We start from the raw sequence: 19,253 nt of genomic DNA on the forward strand, positions 1-19,253 counted from the left end.
TTCATAGCGAACTGCAGAAACACATTTGATGGTTACGTGGATAGAGCATTCCTTTTGAGGCCCAGAGAAAGACATTTACACATGGCATCACTGTTCTGTTCAAGATTATGCTGGAGGCTGAGGTCCATGTAGTAGCCAAGAGAGGAAGTAGAAGGTGTGCAGATGAGCAAGGGAGAGTAAACCATGTTGGAATACTGGGGAGGTCCGAAAGAACCTGTGGAGATGTCATTAGACTTAGTATGCTCTCTTAACGGTCTTTCTAGATACAAACCAGTTATCAAAACTGATTGCATTCCTACATACCAGCAATACAACCAAAGATGTGCAAGGACTTTTTGGATAAAATTTGGAGAAATGCCTATACTTCGGAGAAAATTGAACCAGCTTCCTGCGAGTCTTGGAAGTTCGAGTATGGAAAATACCCATTACCCAAAACCGATTTAATTATTCAATGCCATAATACAAATCCTAGTAATTTTGGGGTGTGAGGCATGATAAACTAATTCTAAAATGCATATAAAAATGTGAAGAAAAAAAAAAAGAAAATGTGAAGGGCCAGGGATCACCAACGTGTCTGAAAGCTGATAACATAGATGAACTTGTCCTTTTAGTCAACAAGGCTTTTATATTCTAGGTTAGGACACGTGGCTACGGTGCACGACTGGACAACTGCACACAGAGGACAGAATGAGGCCACGGTTGTATAGACATCTCTGCATATCACCATTTTTATTGAAGACCAGAGGGCAAAAATTGGGCTTTCCAAGAAATCGTGCTGGGAAATTAGGTGTCCAGGCAGAAAACAAATAAGATTGAATCCCCATCTCACACTACATGCAAAAATAATTCTATGTGGATTTAAGACTTAGGAAATGCAAAGCTATAATGCCGTTGGAAAGTGTTAAGAAGAATTTTAAAATAAGCACAAGACACACAAACCCAAAGGAAAAGTCTTATTAATTTGCTTGCATAAAATTAAAGAATTCTCAATTATTGAATCAAATCATCAAAAATAAAATAATAAGTCACAAACGAGGAGCCCATTTGCATTACAGTTAATCCAACAAAGTCACGGTTCTACACATAGAAAGAACTCCTCTCAAACAGAAAAATCGGGCGGAAGACTCTAGGAGACATCTCATCCATGCACACAAATCCCCAAAGCCTCATAAATATGAAAACATGCCCTCGTAACCAGGAAAATGCAAATTGACCACTACATATCTCCTAGGTTGGCAAAAAATCAAAAAACAGACAATGTCAAATAATGGATGAGGCAGGGATGAGAAGCCATGAAAATCTCCCCCCGTTTTGGAAGGCAAGCCTTTTGAAAAATAACCCAGACTTCCTGGGAAATCTGAGCACGCCCATACCGTGTAGGATTGGCAATGCCACGGGCAGCTCTGGGAACTCAGAACGTGGGGCGCCCGCACCGGGATGCCCCCCCTGCAGCGTTGTTTATAGTAGCCCCAACCCTGACAACCCCAAGCTTCCATCAAAATAAAGTGAATAAACACAGTATGGTGCATTCACATCGGGGACCCGCTCTGTGCCTGGGTCACGGCTAACACAACCCAAGGTCAATCCCACAAGCATAATGCGGGTAATGCGGGGTGAAAAAGCACGTCCCCAAGAAGGCCTGTGTGGGCTTCCAGAGCAGGGAGGAGGCAGCAACATATTGTTCAGGATGCACGTGCGGACGCTAAAGTCAGGAAGGGGCGGAGGAAAACGATTTCAGAAAGGGGGGGGCAGAGGCTCCCTCGTGGGTGGGCGGGAGAGGCTGGGGTGAAGGAGGGAGCCCCCCCCTTCCGCCGGCTGCACTGAGGCGGTGATCCTCTAGAGACGCTCGCTTGTCGCCACCACGCACACATGTGTGTTTCACGCATCTCTGTGCATTAATTTTGCGATTGTTACTTCGATAAATAGATAGCATCCTCTGGAAGATTCCAGAAGAATTTAGGAAAAGAATTGCCACTTGAGCCAGAACATACTGGGAAACTGGTTGGGTTGGACGCAGAATGTCACGGAAGCACCTAGAAAGCTGGATAAGACGGCGAGCGGGGTGGGGTGGGGGTGGGGAGCACCAAACACGCCTCCTGCACCGCAACCCACGCGGGCTCAGGGGGGCCAGGGTCATCGCATCCATGTCCACCTTCAGGTGCTTCCCCCAAGTGTAAAGAAAAATCCTAACTCTTTGAGTCTTGTGTGAGAAGAGCTGGGAAGATGGAGACTAGGAACCCAAACTGCCAAAGCCTGGAAATGTTTCTAAGGAAGAAACCCGATAGCCCGGAGCAGGAGCAGGTGTCCGAAACCTCGCTGACGGCGCGCCCGGGGCCTCCGGCGGCTCTTGATCTCGGCTCAGGTCGGTCGCATGGTTGTGAGTTCGAGCCCCACGTCAGGCTCTGCGCTGGGCGTGGAGCCTAATTAAACAAACAAACAAACAAAACCTCACTGGGGAAAGCTTTCCTGGATGAAATAAGAACAGAGCAGGGAGGTCAAAAGGACACCCTTTCCCCAAATGAAATCAGAGAAACAGCTACGGGGTCTGGCAGTTATGTTTCCGTTTATTTTATTTCAAGACTGAAAATGTCATCTTTCAGCTTTCTGGCAGGAGAACATTACAGGGACAAAAATCAGGCTGTCCTCCGGTTTCTCGCCGGCAGTAATGAATGCAGAAGACACGGGAGCCAGGTGCGCACGTATTTGAAGGAAATCTAGGTTCGAGTTCGGGAAAGGTTTCCAGGGGAGATGAATGAAGTCTGGTAACCCACAGACGGGTCAGATGTTGTGGGCAGAAAGAACATGCCGGAAGCTCCAAAGCACACACTGGCCAGCGACTCTAAGTGTGGGGTGGACACAGGAGCGGTCCTGGGCTCCAGGAACCCACAGGCCAGAGGGAAGCAAGCTCAGGTCAGCATTCAGGGGGGCTTGTGACCCCACAGCCCCCTCCATCCTTTGGAGCCATGCAAGCAGCGTGCACAGGAGACCCTGCAAGGAAAGGCGCGCTCCTGTTGGCGCTGACCCCCCCCCCCCCCGCCCCATGCAGGCCCTGGGCCTGGCAGCTGGCCCCGACCCCCCCAGAGGCCCGAGGACGCTCCGAGCCACTGGCCTAGGGCCGCGGAAAGGATGCGAGGACGCGGCCGCTTCCCACCTGCTGCGTCCGGCTTTGCTGGGGGACAGAGACAGGCGCTTCCCACCTACTCTGCCCACGGAGGCCAGGCGGCCGTGCCCAGCTCAGCAGGGGACATGGCACAGCAGGACACCGTGTGTCCTGCTCCTCGGCCCCATCGCACCTCGCACATGGACCCTCTGCAGTGACTTAGGCGGGCCTGCTCCCGAATCAGGCGAGGCCCTCCCGGTCCCCGGAGGAGGGGAGGGACCCCGCTGTCGCTTCTGGGGAAGAGAGCAAGGCGGCCGGGGCGCTGAGTCATAGGACAGCAGGCTGTGAGGACGAGGAGCCCAGCTCCTTCAGCCAGTGGCCGGGGTGACCTGCCGTGGAAGGGGACAGAGAGCTGAACAGGTGTGGGGGTGGGGGTGTGCGGGGCCAGCAGAGGCTCTGGGCGGGCGGGGGCTCCAGGGAGGGGCCCTGGGCAGGGAGAGAATGGGGCGGGGCCACGAGGTGAGGTAGGGAGCCCAGAGAGACCATGCAGGGGCTACAGCAGCTCCCCTGGGGGAGAGGGAGGGGGCGAGTGGATGTGCCTCTTTCCCCCCCACACCCCGCTTTGGGGAGGAATCCAGGAGCTCCCTGAGGACCACTGAGGAAGAGGAGAGGCAAGCAGGGCCCAAGCCCCGCAGAGCACGGATGGGGGGGCAGGCTCTGGAGGTGGGATGCTGAGTGGACGGGGTACAGGGCACAAGCCAGCAGAGCCCCACAGTCTCCGGTACTCAGGGGGGGCCCGGGTGTCGCCCCACAGCGAGGACCATGGATCGGCTGTGGGGACGAGAAAGTTGTCCCTCTTCTGCGCTAAAGTCGGGGGAGCCACGTCCACGTCCCAGCCAGAGGGAGCGCTCAGCCTCAGGACAGTGTCCCGGGGAGCTGTCCAAGTGGCCAGACCGGCACAGGGGGCCACCCAGGAGTGACCCAGTGCACGCCTCATTGCAGCGACACAGACCCTGGGGCTTGTGTGGGGGACACCCTGGGTAGTGGGGTGTGCTGCCCCCTGGACCCGACCCAGGAGTAAGCCCGGGGGCTCCCTACACCCAGTGGAGCTGTGTCTCCCTAGCTCTGGGTTTCCTGCATCCCCATGCCAGCCCCCAGCTCCCACCACCACCCCATAGCCCCCAGAGCACCCCAAGGTTCTCACAGTGCCCCCATGGCTCCCATGGCTCCCCCTGGACTCCCACAGCCCCTCATGACTCCCATACCCCCCATGGCTTCCATACCCCCCCCATGGCTCCCATGGCTCCCCCTGGGCTCCCACAGACCCCTCATGATTCCCACGGCCCCGCTAGGCTCCCACAGCCCCCCATGACTCCCATAGCCCTCCATGGCTCCCAGAGCCCCCCCATAGCTCCCACAACCCCCATGGTTCCCACATCTCCCCCTAGGTTCCCCCATGGCTCCCACAGGCCCCTATGGCTCCCACAGCTCCCCCATGGCTCCCAGAACCCCCCCCCCAGCTCCCACATCCCCCATGGTTCCCATGTCTCCCCCTAGGTTCCCCCATGGCTCCCAGGGCCCGCCCATGACTCCCACACCCCCCATGGCTCCCACATCTACCCCTAGGCTCCCAGAGCACCCCCATGGCTCCCACAGCCCTCCTATGGCTCCCACAGCTCCCTCATCGCTTCCAGAGCCCCCCATAGCTCCCACATCCCCCATGGCTCCCCCTAGGCTCCCAGAGCCACCCCTAGGCTCCCACAGCCCTCCATGACTCATTTCCACCATTCCTTAGGTGATTACCATAGTTCGCTGTGGCTCCCACAGCCTCCTTGGCTCTCACCCTCGTTCCCAGCAGCCCCCCTTGTCTGGAGCCCCTTGGACTGATTTTCCAGGTTCCCTCCCCAGATTGGCAGCAGCAGACAGACTTCACTGAAGGGCTCTGGGGTGGGCAGGAAAGGGCTCTGCTCATGGACCACCCAGCTGGTGCTGAGTTCACCACCAATTACTGTGTCCGCTTGGCTGGGTTTCCTGTCCTGTGTAGTCAACACTCCCAACCTTTCCCGGGGACCAGAGGTCACAGCTGAACCAATTAATTTGAACCAACCCATTCCACGCTTAATAACTCCCCGCACCGAGCCCCTCTTGGTGTCAGCAGTCTGTCTTCATTGCGAGGCTGATGGATTGGTGATGTTCTATTTTATTTTATTTTACTTTATTTTCCGCCTGCCCTCTGCAGGGTTTGGGGTAGGGAGGGGAGCACCAATTTCCCCTGGGGGAATAATTAAAGCTCTTTGCTTCTGAGCCAGATTTAACAAGGCTAATGGTCCAAGCAAGCCAAGTCTCTGTGTGCAGGATTAGCAGAGGGTGGAGGAAGCCCGGCCATGCCCACCCACCTGGCTCAGCGCCGCTCCTGGCCGCGCTGGTCACAGCGAAGGCAGTGGAGGCAAGTGCCTTCCCTCCGAGACTCATCGTGTCTGCAAACGGGAACAATCATGGACATTTACCTGTGTCCAAGGTTACATGGAGGATGAGCACGGGAACCAGCCTCTGCTGACGCACAGCTGCCTACCGGACAGGCAAATTCAGAGAGTTTGTCCCAACATCATATTTAATGATCACTTTAAGGGTTTTAATACTAAATAACATTAATTAAAATGTTTTATTTTATTTTTTAAGATTTAAAAAAAAATTTATCTATTCATGAGAGACACACACAGAGAGAGAGAGAGAGAGAGACAGAGGCTGAGACACAGGCAGAGGGAGAAGCAGACTCCACGTGGGGAGCCTGACGTGGGACTCGATCCCAGGACCCCAGGATCACACCCTGGGCTGAAGGCAGTGCCCAACCGCTGAGCCACCAGGGATCCCTATTTCTTTAATTATTCACTGAGGTCCAGGCCCATGGGAAGGAGCCAGGCCTCAGCCAGGGACCTGTCCTGTCCCCTGTCTCGGTCACTGCTCCCGGGGTCACCCAGGCTCTGTGATAGGCGGCTGTCAGGACACCCCCAGAAACAGCACAAGCCAAAGCATAGTTCAGGAGGCTGGAAGTCTCACTCTTGATGCCTTGGATGTGATAAAGTAAAATAACATGCGCGGTGTTGTACTGTCCTAGTGCATAAAACCTGCCATGGTCCTCACAGGTCTCATTTATGCAAGGACCTAGGGCCATTTGTGCAGAATGAAAGAATGAAAATATGTTAGCATACTGTTAGAAATAAAACTTTCCTTTTTTTTTTTTTTTTTGCTTATTTCAGCAAACAGACCTTAAGCTCCGGATTTGCCCTAATTTCTTCCTTCTGTAAAACCTTAAAGATGATGAACTCATTTATTTAAGAACTGTATTCAATTTCCTTATACTGGTCCGTCGGCACATTTTCCATAACCGTGAGGGTGTGCATCCCTGTGGTTCTGTCTCCTTTTCCTCTCCTTGTTTGTGTGGTGCTCCAAGACGCTCCCTTCCTCTCTTATGCCACAGGGTGATGCATTTTACGGTTAGAAATCATGATTTTGGGGCCCCTGGGTGGCTCAGTCTGTGAAACATCTACATTTGGCTCAGGTTGTGGTCCCGGGGTCCTGGAATCAAGCCCCACATCGGGCCCCCTGCTCAGTGGAGAGTCTGCTTCTCCCTCTGCCCCTCTCCTTGCTTATGCTCACTCTTTTTCTCTCTCTAATAAATAAATAAAAATCTTTACAGAAATCATGATTTTTGCTGAGCCCACTTGCAAAGTGCTCCGCAGTCCCATGGGCTTGCACTTGCCAAAACTTATTTGGTGATTCTCAGTAAGTGCTTCTAGGCAGGACGTGAAGCACACTCCCCGGAAGGGGAAGGAGCCCCGAGTCCCCCCAGCAGGTCCCAGGAGCCCTAGACAGCGGGGTCTGGAGCATGGGGTTCCTTCCAGCCAGCATGTGAAATGGACTGACCCACTAGAAGGGCACTAACTTCACAAGATCCTGGGACCAGCCCCCAGATGCCCAGAGCCCAGGTCCTACACGGTTGTGAAGACAGGGAGGGGTGGGGTGTGTGCGGCCAGCACCCGACACGGGACCTCGGGACCCCAGGATTGTTGATCTCACCTCCTTGCTTCCTCTGCTTGTCTGCACGGGAGAGCAGGATCCAGCCCATCCATCCTGTCGTGCCCCCGGCGTGGCGGCTCACACGTTCAAGGCACTTAAGTCCTGTGCAATTACAGCTTAGAGTAGGAAACAGCCGCTTGGTGAGCTGACTAGTTACGGTTCTCCTTGTGCTGCGGTCTTTTCTCATCTTCCCTACTCAGTTCCCCGTGCATTAATTCATTGGCACGCCGCTCCTTTCTTAGCTCACTCTGTCTCCCAGCAGGAAGAGATGGCGAGATGGCTGGGGATCTGGATCCGGAGCCCCTGCATCCCCACCCGCTGCCCGCCGCGGTCCCCAGCAGACGTGCACAGCAGAGGGTCCCTCGAAACAGGTGCCCAAAGCATGTTTCCAGCTGGGACCCGACTCCAAGTGACCAGTGGAGTCTCGTTCTCTGGGTGATGGGAGGGCACCATCAAGGACCCCGTGTGACCCCTAACCCATCCTGCCTGAGCGACCTCAGTGGACGCGGCTGTGGGGCTCCCCAACCTCCCCCAGGTGCGGTCCCAGCCCTTCGCCTCAGGTTGTCCTACTCAGACGGTGAGCAGGCCAGGAGACTATGAGCCAGAGGGGAGTTTCCTCTCCAGGAAGTAGTGAATGTCCCCAAGGCCAGGGTGGAGCGGGGCTGGCCACCCCGGTGGCAGAGGCAGGGCCGTCTTACCGCAAGGCGTACACATTCAGTTTTATTAGAAGGGATTAGACGCTGAAACGGGCGAGCAGGTGCCGTGCAGGAGCTCGTGGACTTGACGGCCACCCCGTCCCGTCTGTTGGGTCTACTATTGGGGTCCCCAGGGGCATTGCCGGGGTGGACAGGTGGAGAACTGATGGCAGGTCCCCATTTCCTGCTCGTCTCCATGCTAGCCCGGGCTCCCTTTCCCAGCGCGCACTGGGCTGTTGCCCATCTGTCTCCCAGCCTCCAGCGTCCACTCGGGGGTGGGCGCAGGGTGGATGCTTGGCAAGTGCTCGCTGACCAACGTCCATCCCAGGAGGTGCCCCTGGACTTGGCTCTCCCAGACCGCACCCCACACGGCCCGGAGCATAAGATGTCCACTGTGAGCCGCCCCCTCCCTCGATGCCCTCCTGTTGGGTCTGGAACCGTCCGTCATAGCTCGGGCTACCCGAGGCAGACTCATCTGTAATCTTTTGGATGCCGGCGGCCTCCGCAATTGAGCACACGTCACGGCAAAGGCCGTTTAAACCCACAGTTAGACGGCACGGTGGCGAGGAGGCCTGACGGCTCCTTTTATGCAATTGGCGCCGAATCGCTGTTGTCGTTCTGGGAGGCTCACTTCAGCTCTGTTCTTCCTTGAACTTTATAACCTACTCTGCAGACCGCGAACACCAGTCCACGGTTCTGGAAGCGTCTCCAGGGTTTCCGACCTGCGCCCCCCTTCCTGACCTGAGCTGACGGGGTGGCTGGGGGCGGCGGGGGAAGCATGGCCCCTCTATGAGCATGCCGTGGATGACACACGCCTTGTCCCCATGTGAAGCCTCTGAGCCCTCTCCACCCCCGCCTGCTCCTCCAGGCTGTTTGCAGAGCAGCCAGGTCCCAAGCCTGCCGCTTGTCAGTACATCCCACATGTCAGATTTTCTCCCCAGAGGCAGCTTGGCAGCGGGTCGGTGCCTCGGGATCATGATGAAAACCACCCCGGGGCTTTCCGTGGCTCATGAAGGCGTCGGTGGAGGAGAAGTTATAGCTGCTCTATGTGTGTGTCACCTGCGGAGGCCTCTAATTAGAGCCCCATTGACAACCCAAGAGGTTGGGGAGCTGGGGAGGCTGGGACGGGGTTCTTCTCTGGGTTCAGGCCCGGACGGCGAGCAGGGGGGAGCGGGGGTCGTCCACAGGCGTGCTGTACCCTCCTGACTCCAAACCCTCAGCTCCGCCCTCGGCCCTGACGGCTGCCCGGCCCAGGGCGGACTCCACGCGGGCTCTGACCCCTGGTCCTGCTGCACCACCCGGGCCTGGCTGGACCCCTGGCTGCTGCCGCCTTGCTCAGGGTGAGCCGCTCCCCAGGCTTCCTGAGGAGGGCCAGGTCCTTAGACACCAGTTGCACCAGGCATTCCCGGCGCCGGGACGGCAGGTACTCTGCAGAGCGTTGCTAACGGTGCGCGTCCTTACGAAGCCAGGCAGCTGCAAGCTGCACCCGCGCCCTCCGTGTGAAGGCTCAGTGTGTCCCAGCGGCCACAGGTCCTCTCGAGGCGGGGGTGGGGGGAGTCACCTGCCCCCGATGGCGTTCCCACCCCTTCTCTGTGCACGGTGCTGCCCCTCCTGACCTGTGCCAGGCCCCAGCATCCATGTCCCTGACGGGGCTCCGCTGGTGCCAGCGAGGATGGCTGGGTGGGGGGCGGGGGCAAAGGCAGCGGACAAAGGTTGCACTGGACCTCCGGGGACCCAGCTGAGCTTCTGTTTCTCGGGGGCCCACGTGTCCATCTGGCCCTTCTGTGAGGTCCAGATGTTGGTCCCAGAGGGTCCCCGTAGGAGTCAGGGAGCCAAGGGGCCTTGGCTTGTGGGCCAGGTGTGACAGCCCGGAGGGGACAGGCAAGGCCCAGGGCGCCCAAGGCCCTTGCATCTCTCTGGCTCCGGCTCTGACACGGCCCCTCCTCTTTCCGTCCTGCTACCCGCCGTCCCCCACCTCAGGGCTTCCCAGCCCTGGCACCACTGTCTTCTGGGGCCACCCGGTGCGCGGCAGATGCTGAGCCACGGCGACCCTGATCCCGACCCGCTAGATGCTTGTAGCAAGCACTTGGCAGGACTGGGCCCGCAGAGGCGTCTCCAGACGTGGCCTGGCGATCCCTGGGGGCGCAGTCATGCCATTGGGCACCCCTTGCCCCAACAGTTTGGGTGTCGGATGGTGCTCTCGGGGCCCAGGCGTGCGTGACCCTTGCACAGAGTCAGGGGCGGTGGGCCCGCCTGCTGATGACAGGAGTAAGCGCGCGGCCGGTCCCACGAGCCGAAGCCCGTGCTGGGCGTTAATGGGCGTAGGCCTCACGCCGCCCTGTGAGCTGGGCGTCACCGTCAGCCACTTCACAGAATTTGGAACCCACGAGCCATTTTGTGTGCTCTGTGATCTTAACTGCTGAGCTCCGCCAGCCTCACCCCCCGGCGTTCTGCTTCGCCAGGTCCTGGGGGGCCCAGTAGACCCCACTGCAGGGATCGGAAGCCCAGCTCCGAGAGTCACCATCCGGGGGAAGGCGCGGGGCTCCTCATGATGTCGCGGGTGAGGTGCCCTACCCCGTCCTCCCCAGGTCCGGCCTATTCCTCCCTCTGTAGAGACGCTCGAACCTGACCCGCTTTAAATAGACCTTCCCAGCCGTGCTGCATCTCCTCGAGCAGTCGTAAAGGGGAGGGGAAACCTATTTCAGCTAATTGTAGGTTCAGCGAAAGCCGAGTTGTAGCGCGCCACCGCCGAAACCAGCTTATTATCCGTCAGAACTCCACAGACCCCGGTCGGCAGCCAGACTGCGCCGGAGCCGTTGTCACACGGCACTGATGTCCCGGTGCTGGTTTTCAGCTGCTAATTCCTTAAAGACGGAGACAATAGGCATTTAATATCGTTTGCTCAAATGAACAGTTCCCAGAGCAAATAATAATAATAAAAAAAAGTCCCCGAGAAGCCAATTAGATGCTGCAGCTTGTACCAAGCGACGGCCTTCTTAATAGACGCCCTTTTTACATGTGCAGCTGTGTCACCGAGATGAAAACCCGGACCCTCCCCCCTTTGCCACTGATATGTAAATAAATGTGGGTGATTGCATATGTAACAGCCCTCTTCCATCAACGGGGCTTAGAGACCCGGTAGGAACACTTCAGATAAAGTGGCAATTTGTGGAAGAGACTTCTCTACAGACAATGAAGGATGTTGGGGGAGGGGGGCACATCCCAGAGACCTTCTGGGGTCGAGAAACACAGAGAAACCCCAAGGAAAAGCTCATGAATGAGGAAGAAAAGACCATCCATGGGCCTGTCCTGTCAAGGACCACCGGGGCCACATCGCGGGCAGCACTCCGCAGGTGCATCAACCACCATTACGGTCGGGGGCGGGGGGGGGCACTGGCTCCCCTTTTAGGGTCATAAGCTCCGGTAACCTTCTCTCCAGACAGAGGCTGTATGTTCAGGGTTTACACACAGATCCGGGGTCCCCAGGAGCCGTGGTCAGGACCACAGGCCGTGTGGCGTGGGCATTCTCAAGCCGCGGTAGCCATGCCCCCAGCAGAGCCTGGCAGTGTTTGGAGGCATGTGTGGCTGTCACGGCTGCGGAAAGGGGTGGCTGGCATCTCACAGGTGGAGACCATGCTGCTCGGCGTCCCACGGTGCACAGGTCAGCTCTTCGTGGGCATGACCCCGGCCCGGAAGTCCCTGGATGGAGGCCAAGATCAAGAACCTCCACTGTGGGTTGACCTGCCTACAATGGAACCCATATATGTCCCCTCCAACCACCTTGCATTTGTAGATGGAGAAACTGAGGTCCCAAATGGGGAAGGAACTTGCCCGGAACAGTGGTGGAGACAGCCCAGAGTCTGAACAATTCACTGGACCCCTGCCCCAGCTGGACCCCGGACCCTGCTGGATCCCTGCCTCTGTCCCAGCTGGACCCTTACCCTGCTGGGCCCCTGCCCCTACCCCAGCTGGACCCCAGACCCTGCTGGACCCCTGTCCCTGCCCCTGTTGAACCCCTGTCCCTGCCCCAGCTGGACCCCACCCCCTGACATAGCTAGACCCCTGCCCCAGCTGGATCTCAGCCCCCACCCCAGTTGGACCCAGGCCCCACTTCTGCTGGACCCAGGCTCCTGCTCCCCCAGCTGGACCCCTGCCCTCCCAGCTGGACCCCTGCCCCTGCTGGACCACTGCCCCTTCCTCTGCAGATGTTGCAAAGCCGGGGTGACCTGTGGAGGACGCAGCTCAGTGGTTTTACAATGTCTGCCAAAGGGCCTTTGGCTGGAGATTTGCCCGTGTGTCCTGAAATGAGGTGAGAATAAGCCAATGACCCCCTTCTGACTTGGTGGCTGCGGCAAGACCAGCCTGGAGCAGGGACTGGATCTTCTTGGGGCAACTCTGGAAGGCTCCAGTGGGCCATGAACAGAGTCCACGAGAAGGCTCCACCGGGAGGGCCCTGCATGCGGAGCCCTGGCCCGTCCAGCAGCGGGCTCACAGCCCTGCCCACAGGCGGCATCCTGGCCCCGGGCGGCCCCCACCCGGTGGCCTGCGCGGTCTGGGCCCAGGTCCTCCACCCACGTGGCCCTGGGAGTCCCCCGATGCCCTCTGCATTCCTGCTCTGGGGCCACGGTTCCCAGTAGCCTCCTTCCAGCCCAGCCGGCAGTCCCCCGAGTGCCCAGCCTCCTGTCCCCGTGCTCTACCCTGGGCCCCGATGTCCCCCACAACGAACTCTGCCGTTCCTCTGCCCCTTGGTTGGCTTCTCTCTGACAAAGGTCATTTGCACTCGTAAGAATCCCGACACAACAGGCCTGTGTGCAGAGAAACCCGAATCTACTCCCCGTGCTGGCCCTGCCGGCCGCCTGCGGTGACAGAATGGCACCTCTCCAGCCTGATTTTCTCCAATCCTAGACAAACACGGCCAAGTATTTATGTTTTTATTTCATGCCGCTCCTTTTGCTTTAATAAAAAACAAAAACAAAAAAGCACACTTTTAACCTTTTTTTTTTTTTAGATTTTTTAAAATTAATTTATTTATTCATGAGACACACAGAGAGAGAGAGACACAGGCAGAGGGACTGAAGCAGGCTCCATGCAGGGAGCCCGATGCGGAACTCGATCCCGGGACTCCAGGATCATGCCCAGGGCTGAAGGCAGACGCTCCACTGCTGAGCCCCCCAGGCTGCCCTCCTTTTGCTTTTTACCTGAAATGGAATCCACGCCTGTTTCCCCGACGCTTCCCTGGTGCGGTGACCGACGGTGCCGAGGCTCCGGGTGCGGCGGCCTCATCCATCCTCGCGGCGGCGGGGGAGCCCGAGCACCTGTTCCTGCAAACCCGACTCCCCCCACCTCGTGCTCCTGGAGGGAGGGGTGGGACCCCCGGGCTCCGTCACCCTGAGCACACGCACACACAGGTGCCCTCGCACGCGCCCACAGATCTCACGTGAGGCCTGGGCATCTGACTGGTGGAGCAGAGCACAGAGGGACCACCCCCACCCCACCCCCACCCCCGCCTTCCCGTCAGAGTGACCCTGAGCAAAGGGCGAGGTCAGGGTCCCAGGAACACGGATTTTTCTCTTTCCAAAACACCCAGTCAGGCTCCATCTGTCCTCTCATGGTACAGCTCAGTCGCAGCCCCCGGAGGGGAGGCGCCGTGGGGCTCACTGCCCGGGCGAGGGGGGCCCCTTGCAAAGGTCAGACCGCCCCCCAGAGCTGTCTCCAGCCTCTCCTCCCGACGACTGACAGCCCAGGTCCCCGGGGCCCAGCACTGCCGTCACTGGCTTCCAGAGTGTCGCTGGGAGCAGAACCTGCGGCACCCACGTCCAGCGTGGCTCCATCCCGCCCGCCCACTCTCATTTTCCAGACGGTGCCCCAGGGGCTTTCGGCCTTTCCGAGCCTGCCAGAGCCTTCGGGCCTCCGCTGCCAGGGGATGGCGAGGATGCTGAGCCCACGTGGGGAGGATGCGTCCGGCCAGCGGAGCCGCTGTTCCTTGCAGCCAGGGAAACTGAGGCACAGTGGTGGGCAGGGGTTGCCTCCTCTCCTGCCCTCGGGACCCCGAGTCCTGCTGTGTCACCCACCACCCATCTGTATCTGCCGCCTGGAGTCTGCAGCCCACCCACAGCCCACTCCCCAACCTGCAGGGTGGGGTCCAGCCGTCCGTCTGCAGCCTCCGCTCTGGACACCGTCCACCCGGACGGAGAGGGCCAGACACTGGCGGGAACCTGCTGTGGTCCCCTCATGGCCAGGACTGACCCGGAACGGAGGGTCATGAGCCCTGGGAGCCAAAACATGCCTGAGGTCCCGCAGCTCGGACCTGGCCTGACCTGGGACCACAGGAGGGGCTGTGCAGGTGACCCAGGGGCTGGGACCCTCCGCCTGGGGCTTGCACAGCGGGGCGCTGCTCTGGGCCGTGCATCTGTCCACCTGTAGGGAGAGGCAGGACGTGGGGGCCTCAAGGGGGCCTCAAGTTCCAAGCCTTTAGGCTGCAGAGGACAGAGCCCGGGCCCCCGTGCTGTCCCGAGGTCTGGGCAAGCCGTGCCCCTCACCTTTGCCTGGCTCCAGGATTTGGAGGGGGCCCTTCCAGTTGCCAGGCCCAGAGCCCCCCCACCTGGCCTCTGTGGACGCGCCGGAGAGCCAGGGGCTGGACAAGAGCTCAGCACCAGCCGGAGGCCCAGAGGTTGTAGGAAGCTCTGCACATCCCAGTGCGGCTGGGCCGCTCACCTCGCGGCTCCCATGCACATCGGGGAGGGCCTGACGGGTCCCCCTCACCAGCCTCCCTCCTGCCGAAGGAGACGCCCCTGGGAGGGGCAAGCCTGACTTCCTGTGCCTGGGGACTGGCCCCTCTGCCTCTGCCGCAGCCACTGGCGGTGGGGAGAACCCTAACTGCCCTCAGCCCAGCGGCCGGCCTGAGTCTACACAGCAGGGCCCCAGCAGCCAGGGCTGGGTGGCAGGTGGAGGCGCTCAGCCCTCTCTCCCATCCTCCCTGCTCCCCCTGCCCCTCGGCTCCTCCACCCCTTGCCCACAGGGAGGACTCTCAGGCCCGAGGCAGCCCTTACAGTCACGTGGGGCTGGGGGGTCAGGGTGCATGGGGAGGGGGGGCACCAGGGGCCCCTCCCCCGGGTCCTGAGCTTGTGCCGCTGCCCGGGGTCCTCGTGGGCCTGCCGCCCGGGCTCACTGCCCGGCTCTTTCCAGCACGTCTTTCCTGGCCTCACGCGGCCCCGGGCTCCATGGGCCTCCTGTCCCCACGCCGACCTCGTCACACCATCCCTCCAGCTGGACGTGCCCCCAGACACAGGGACCAGCTGGCCTCTGCGGAGCCCGCGCCCAGGGTCAGGCTGAGGGCCCCTTGCATGAACCCTCCACCGTCGCGCCGGCCCCAGGTCAGCAGGGGAGCCGACGCTCTTGGCGGTGCAGAGGACAGGCCCGAGGTCATGCAGCTTGGGAACTGCCCAACGAAGCCGCAAAGCCAAGCCGGTTGGACCCCAAAGCTTACGAAGAGGGGCCCTGGGTTAGGGGCAGGGTTCAGAGGTCAGCAAGTAAGTGAATGAAGGAAGGGGTGGGTAGGAATGAATGAGGCTCAGAGATGCATGCAAGGAAGGAGGGGGGCACCCCAAGCTGGTTCCCGGCCTCACCATCAGCTGCCCCCCGGGGCTCCTGGGTCCCTCGATGCTCATCAGGTCAGGGCAGCCACGGAACGTGCGCCGAGGCAAGGGCGTGGGTTCTGTGTGCTGGGCCGCCGAGGGGCCTGGACCTCTCAGGCCACCCGGCACCAACCACCCCCAGCCCTCAGGCCCAGCCGGTGATGACAGCAGAGAGCATCAGAGGTGGGAGGGGCAGACAGACGTGACCCCAGCCTCCCGACCCCCCCGGGGCCCTCAGCGTCCTCACCGGTGGGTCGGCGTCCCCACGATAGAGCCCGTGCTGCGTGGAGCGCCCACAGGACCTGCGGGCTTCCGGAAATCACGGGCCTCTTTCCCCGGAGCCTGGAGGCTGCCCTCCCGGAAGGCACCTGTGCTCCTAGCTAGGAAGCCTTGTCCCCCAGAGATTTGAATACTTAATAACATGTTGAAGAGACTGAAGTGTTGGCTGCATACCCCGCATCGGGGCTACGGACGTGGGCACCAGGCCAGCCCCAAGCGCCACCCCGGGGGAGGCCGCCGCTGCCCTAGGCCAAGGCCCCAGGCTGCTCGTGGGGTTGACTCAGTCGTCTGCTGTGGTCTGGCCACGCTGGCAGGAGGGCCAGGTCATGGGCTCCCTGTGCAATGGGCCCTTTCAGCCTCCAAATCCCCCCTTCCTTAGTGTCTGCAAGTCTGTGTTCTCAGTAACAAACTCACCCCTGCCCAGAGCCATACAGGAAAGATCCAGAAGGTTCTGCAGTCGGGCACCTGGTGCTGGGAGGCGGTGCTTGGCTCCGAGGTGCCACGGAGGTAGCAGTACCGCGTTTGCACACTCACTGTGCCCTGCCGCTGCTGGGGCACCGCCGGGTGCTGGCGGGGGCAGCGGGGTGCGGGGTACTTGGCTGGAGACCTGCCCAGCCTCTGGGACTCACTGCAGGTCAGGCCAATCTATCCTCCCTTTTGTGTAAAAACAGGGAAACCGAGACCAGGCAACAACGTGCTGGAGATCACAGAGCGAGTCAGGGACCATCTGGACACCACCCTGGACTCGGAATGCGTCCAGCCTCAGGGCAGCCTTCTGGAAGCTCCAGCCCTCAGGACCATGAGCCCCTGGGGCATCAGTCTTGTTGCGGGGGCGCTGACCCCCCAGAGGGCTCCGAGAGCCCAGGAGAGCACGCAAGAGTGTGCTGACTCCACACCCAGAGTCAGCCCCCAACTCCATGACCGTGCGTTGTGTCCTGTGCCCGGCACCAGGCATGTCAGAGGGACTCACATCACAGCGTCTCCTGCTGGAGGCGGGCGGCTCTGACTCCACCGGGGGACGCACAGAAGCCAGGGATCACCTGCCTGTCAGCCATGAGGACACTGGGGCTCCGGCCCCTGTTTTAACACACATGAATATACACATGCACACACATGCCCCTAAGTGTGCATACGGATGTGCACATGAGCACGCCTATGTGCATAAGCATGCATGCACATGTGGGCACGCACATGAACACACATGCACGCGTGTGCAATCCCATATGTGCACACATGCCCATGAACACACACATGCATGTGTGCATGCCCCACATGTACATGCACATGCACATGCACACACACATGTGTGCATCCCCACAGGTGCACATATGTGCCCCCCACACATGGACACGAACACACACATGCACATGAGCGTGAGCACACAGGCACACGCCTGCACACACATTCACTCCCTCAAGTATGCTCACGTCCCCCAGGGCCCCGGGGTTCCATCCTATACCCAGGATTCCTCTGATGTTAAACCAGGCGCACACTCGGGGCTTCTCCCCGTCGGTCCCGCACACCTGCCTCCGACAGCTCAGGCGGGAGGGACCCCCGATGAGCTCCTGTTCCCTGAGGACCTGGTACCCGAGATGCCCATTCAGCCCCGCCTTCTGGATGTGCAGCAGCACCTGCGGCAGACGCCCCCCGCCACCGCCCGCCCCAGGCAGTGGGAGCACAGGTGTTTGGGCATCCATCCGGGGCGAACGGGAGGATCTTAGAAAGTTCTGGACCGGAGTCCTGGCTTCTCCGCTTCTCTCTGTGACATTTATCATCTTGGAAGCAGGGCAACAATATGCTCTCACAGGAGAAGCAGACGCCCGCCCGCCGAGAGGTGCCGTGCGCGGATCAGGGCTGGCCGTTGATGCCGCCGTCCCCCGCGCACACGCCCCTGCTCACCAGGACCCCCAGACCTGCCTCCAGAAGCCTGGGGGAGCCGTCACGGCAGGTGGCGGGAGGGAGCCCGGGGGGCCTGCGCCCAGCTGTCCTCCGCCAAGCGCCCCGCCTGCCGGCCGCCCATCCACACACTTGGCCACACCAGCATTTTGTAAAATGCCAGCTCTGAGTGGGGACCCTCGTGGGCTGTCGTTGCTGCCAACTGTCTGATTGTGACATGTTCCTTTCCACCAGGGCGAGCACACGGGGACTTTATCGCGTGTACATGAACCCAGAAAACACACGGCGGGGGGACGTGCAAAATGCCCACTAAGCCACGCTGCTCCTGAGAACACACGAGCTGGGGGTGCTCAGGGGCCCTCATCCCCTCCCTCCCAGGGGTCCGGCTCCACTTCCTGTCCCGACACACCCTCCGGCCCCCCTGGAGACCCCCCCCAGGGCGGGAGCCCAGCCGCCCCGTGGAGCAGCGCCACCTCCCTGGATTCCTTCTTTCTGCCAAACCTACGCCCTGCTGGCTGTTTCCCACGAGCACAGACCTGCCCTTCCTGCCTCGCGCACCCACATAAAGTAAGGGGCACATGGTGGGGGTGGTCAGAATGGGGCCCCGGACACCCCAGCACGGCCAGGAAATGCTCGGCCTGGGGAGGGGCGGTGTGGCTGGAGCCTCAACCAGGAGCCCGTGCCACAGTTGCTGTACTTACCAGGTGAACAAGTCAAGACTCCGTCTGCCGTAAGGGACAGTAATCAAAGTAAAACCGGCTTTCCTTGCTTCCTACACGAAGGATGAAAGGCAGGGAGGGAGGGACGGAGGGACACTGTGGCTCAGACAGTGGCTGAAAAGTCAAGGATGTCCCTCCTTCAGGCACAGCTGGCTCCAGGAGCTCAGATGATGTCATCTCCCCCGTCCCTGGTTTCGTCCTCCTCCGTGTTTGCTCCACTTTTAGGATCTACGAGCGCAAGGTGCCCCAGCAGCTCCCTCCAGGCTCACTCTTCTTCAGGTTCAGATTCAACAGGAAAATAAGTAAGAGTCTCTTCCTCTTAAATGTTTGCGTCCTGAGCCTACGTCCCTGGGGCAGCGCACCTAACCCATCCCTGGAGCAGCAGCAGGGGTGACGTCGGGGCTGGTCTTGTCCAAAGCCACGCGGACCACCCACGGGGCCCTGGTGCGGGCAAAGGGCGGATCCCAAGCTGGGCCCTTGGCAGGAGGAAGCGGGAGGAGGCCGGAGGCCGTGAGCCCAGTGGGTCTAGGCGTCAGCCCCGAGCCCAGCACACCCCGATGTCACCTATGGGCGGTGGAGTCGGAGTGGCAGGATCCGTGCTCCCGAGGCATTCAAGTCCATGTCAGGTGTCACCAGCCCAGCCGGGTGTCATGTTGAGTCTCCAACCAGAAACGCTCCCTGACGCCTCCTGACCCGATGGCCGCGTGGCCGCCCTTCTGCACCTCCTGCTCCAGACCCGCCCTGTGCCTCTGCCTCTCGCAAGAGGTCCCCTGGGACGCCCCAGCCTCCGAAGCGCCAGGCTGGAGGCAGAGCCAGAGGTAGGGCTGGTCTGCGGAGGCTCCCGGATGGCGCG

The 19,253-nt window shown here is 60.1% G+C and overlaps 1 long non-coding RNA gene across 1 annotated transcript; it reads right to left on the bottom strand.

The window, feature by feature from the left end:
• Positions 1-712: 712 nt before the first annotated feature.
• On the bottom strand, positions 713-7,699 carry LOC144282918 (uncharacterized). Its single transcript, XR_013351332.1, has 3 exons — positions 7,178-7,699; positions 5,497-5,577; positions 713-2,420 (listed from the first exon to the last, which is right to left on the bottom strand). It is a non-coding gene; the product is annotated as an uncharacterized LOC144282918 (long non-coding RNA).
• Positions 7,700-19,253: the final 11,554 nt, after the last annotated feature.

The sequence above is a fragment of the Canis aureus genome, chromosome 14 (genome assembly GCF_053574225.1).
Source record: "Canis aureus isolate CA01 chromosome 14, VMU_Caureus_v.1.0, whole genome shotgun sequence".
Classification (NCBI taxonomy): domain Eukaryota; kingdom Metazoa; phylum Chordata; class Mammalia; order Carnivora; family Canidae; genus Canis; species Canis aureus.